Source organism: Parasteatoda tepidariorum, chromosome 5 (genome assembly GCF_982258835.1).
Source record: "Parasteatoda tepidariorum strain Cologne lab strain chromosome 5, Ptep-v5.0, whole genome shotgun sequence".
Taxonomy (NCBI): domain Eukaryota; kingdom Metazoa; phylum Arthropoda; class Arachnida; order Araneae; family Theridiidae; genus Parasteatoda; species Parasteatoda tepidariorum.
Window position 1 is genome coordinate 75564517 of NC_141759.1, and position 4080 is coordinate 75568596.

At 32.4% G+C, this 4080-nt stretch overlaps 1 pseudogene; it reads right to left on the bottom strand.

The window, feature by feature from the left end:
* Positions 1-2511: 2511 nt before the first annotated feature.
* Positions 2512-3536, bottom strand: LOC107442157 (G protein-coupled receptor Mth2-like; annotated as a pseudogene).
* Positions 3537-4080: the final 544 nt, after the last annotated feature.

Sequence of the window (4080 nt, forward strand, 5' to 3'; positions counted from 1 at the left end):
TTGATCTTCTAAACCAGGTACCGTTTTTACTTATTCCACCAAAAATGCTTCGCATTATTTTTCTCTCAAATCTAGCCATCTTATTCTCATCTCCACGGGTCATTGTCCAGATCTCACATGCGTATGTAAGCACTGATCGTATGAGACATTTGTAGAGTAACACTTTTGTTTTTCTTTTTATTAGGCTTGATTTAAGATATTTTCTTAGACCATAAGAACACTTATTGGCCATCGTTATTCTCGTTGTATTTATTGTGTAGTGTCGTTTTTGTTGTTAATCTTAGATCCCAAATAGGTGAAGCTACCAACGGCTTCGAATTTGTATGCTCCAATTTCAAACTGTGTTTCTTCATAGCCAGCTTTTGTGCAGGGTATATATTTAGTTTTATTCTCATTGATTCTCGATCCCATCTTAATGACTTACTTCTCCAGACATAAAAAGGATTGTGTTAGTGATGTCTGTAGTTCTAGCGATAATATCTAAATCATCGGCAAAAGCCAATATTTGAACTGATTTGTTGAAGATATTTCCTCGGGTGTTGATGTTTGAGTCCCTTACTATTTTTTCTAATGCTAGATTAAAGAGGAGACACGCCAAGGCATCTCCCTGTCGTACACCATTTTTAATTTCTAATTTCTAGTGGATGGGAAAGACTATTCTGTAAGACTTATACAACAGTAGCTATATACTACGCCATAAACTCCATTACTGTATAACGAACGCTCTATAGCAGTGGTTTCCAACTGTGCGAAGCTTTTTTTGTGTGGCCCGCGAACTAAAATTTATTAGTTGTCATTTTGCAGACAATTTTCGCAAAAAATCTGTATGGGTTTAAAATCCTTTTCTCGTTAATAAAAACCTAATTTCTTCGTTTCTGTGAAATTTAAAATACCAACGGTGCAAAAAACATTTTTTCTCAAGTCTTGCATCCAAGAAAATATTTATTCAAATACAAAAATAATCGTGTATGTTGCTCTTTTTTATTTCATTTTTCTGTATTTTGTGAATATAATTTAGCATGTGTGTATCAGAAATTTTCTCGAAGAAATTCTCCGATTTAACTTTTTGAAACCTCTCGTTTTGGACGAAAATATTTACACACACATTTGTAAATTTTAAATTTAAAATGTAAATATCTATTCTCTGGTGGATGCAGCAGACAAACCTCAATTTTCTCATTGAACATTTTGTGTGCTAGTATGTAAATTTTAATACCTACCTTCTTAAAGTCTTATATCTTAACAATTAGATATCTATAGCACATTAATTGTTTAATACATAGGTGCACATTAAAGTTAATATAACCTCACTAATAATGTTTTTTTCTATTTTTATGATTCCACTTTAAAATATCTACAGCAGCATTCCCATAAATTAGAAAGAGATGAACTTTAGATCATTGCAAAAAAATAAAATCAGAGAGGAAAGCTGGCATTAAAACTCTTTATAGCGGCAATTCGTAATACGAAAAAATAAATTCCTGCAATTCTAAATTTCAAATTATAACTCACTTATTACTTAGTTTCGTGGGGGGGGGGGGGAAATAATCAATTCTGTATATCTGTTATAATTATTAAAAAGAATCTTTGCAGTTATGAATATTTAAATTATTCTGGAGAAAACCGTTTACGATAGGTTACTAACCAAATTCGCTGGTTGTTCAACCAGCGCACATGAGAAGAAGAATCGCAAAAACTATCAAGATAATGATCGTAAAAAATTATCATAATAATGAAGAAAAAGAAAATTTTAAAAACAAAATTTTAAAATTAAAATACTGGTAGATGTTTTCAATTAAATTATTTTTTGAGTTTTACCATTTCCAAAGGTAAAAAACTTAAAAAATACAATAGTTACATAGAAATTTATACTTGATTTTTCTATTTAAATAATAAATATTCTTCTTAAATGGTGTTTTAAACCTGATATTGCATTATTGTAGAGTTCGTCGACACTCTTAAAGTGCAATTTATTTGACACGATGAGTTTATTTAATATTGTTAATCTCAGTTTCATACTAGATTCAATTTTTTGTTCCTGCATTTCTCTCTGTTAAAATTTAATACATCTGATTCGTAAGTATGAATGATCATACTGTAACAGCAATAATGTTAAATTAACCAAGCACGAAATAGCAACCAAAAAAAAAAGTCCTTCAAAGAAAATTAAAGGGAAAACCTTAGATTAGATGCGATTCCTCATTGATCCACCTCAAAATACGATATAAACAGTTGCCAGAGTAACAAAAAATTTAAAAATGGCGGTGTCCGTAGCTTTTATTTTCGTACTAATTTAAGAAAGAAACTTCACTGAAACTAAGTGAAAAGCGTATTTACATTTCAATGATTTTGACATAAGTATAGAAGTATAGCTACCAGCATTTTGCTTTAGCAATTTGTTCAGTTGAAAAGAAATTAAATAAGTTTCGTAATTAGAACTCAGATTATTTGCGTATAAATATTTGAAATTTCAGGAAGAAACCTTTAAATTTCGAAATTTTGTTAAAAATATATTAGCACTTTATTTACATAAAAATTAGTCACAATAAAATTTACACAAAAAATTCTTACAATATTCACACACGCACACAGAATGTCCTAACATATTACATACACATGCGTAGAAATCAAATAAAATATACACTTTAAAATATTTACATTATAAATTGTACTATACATTTAGAGTCTGTGTTTGACTGAGTATGAAACGTAAATACACTGATACATGAATTTAAACCTATCACAGAACTGCAGATACTGTTCTAACGCTTGTTTTAGATCTCCTTCGACTTCTATTCTGCTTAGTACCAAAACTACGCACTTTTGAGCTGCCCAAAAATACTCCAAAAATGAATAGCCCCTGTAAAGTATTCAGGACGATGAAAATGTACCACAAAAAGGGATTATCAGAAAATCCAGCTGCGATACCAAACACCCAAGTTAAGCCCATAATTAAAGCCAACCTCTTATACATGGCGAAATTTCTTCGCAAGTTAACATCCTGGGCCAATCCAGACTTAATCGTTGCTCGGTTGATAACGAAGATTGACATCGGTGAAAAATGCTCCGTTTAAGAGCATAACAATGATTAATGGAACTTCGAAGAACAGAAGTAAGGCTTCGCGCTGCCCGAACCAGCAAAACGGGTGTCCTAAAGATGGCCTCAAATCTTCTGGTAAGATGTTAGTGGAATCGAACACTTTAACCAGGACTGTCAGCAAAGCAGGGATTGCCCAGCAGTACAAAGAGTACAAAAGAAATCTTCTCCACGGAACTTTGTTGCTGGTTATTCTTAACTCGCGAATCACAACTCTAAATGATCTCCAAACGTCAAATGCTATGGCATTCATCCAAAAGAAGGATGTAAGGAAGAAGTAATAAACACTCATGCCCAGTCCAGCACATAGTACATCACTTTCCAAAAGAAAAGTGACTAAAAAGCAGATGTATGTGTAAGCAGTTAAATGCTTCAAAGGCGAGCATAAGTATGACTTGTTGCAACGTGCGTAAATATTGTTTTTGGAATTATTATGTTTTTATGTCGAATTTGATTCGAATACGATTAATAAAGATATATTTAAAATATACGTTAAATATCTCTTACAATTCAGAAGTGGGATAAAAAGAACGGTAATTTGTTGTTTATGTTACTTTTCTTTCTAAATTTACGATGTCTTATTTGTCTAAAGTAGGCAAGTCAGAGTTACAGGTTATTGCAACGGAACTTGGCGAAGAAGTACACGATGCTTTTAAGGTTGTAGATCTAAAAAACTTGATTTCAAATAGTAAAAACTATGATGAGGATTTGGTACAAGGAATGATATTCAATTTAAATGCGGATAGAGAAGCAGAGGCCGCCGCTGCTAAGAGAGAAGTCGCCGCTGCTGAGAGAGAAGCCGCCGCTGCTGAGAAAGGAGCTATGCGAAATCATGAATTAGAAATGAGAAAATTGGACCTAGGGAACGTTGGCACTGGCACTTATTTACCTATTGATTCGCCAAAACCAAAAATAGACTGGCAATCTCAGTTAAGGTACTTCGATTCGAAAAATGACGACATAAGTTTATTCTTAGTGCATTT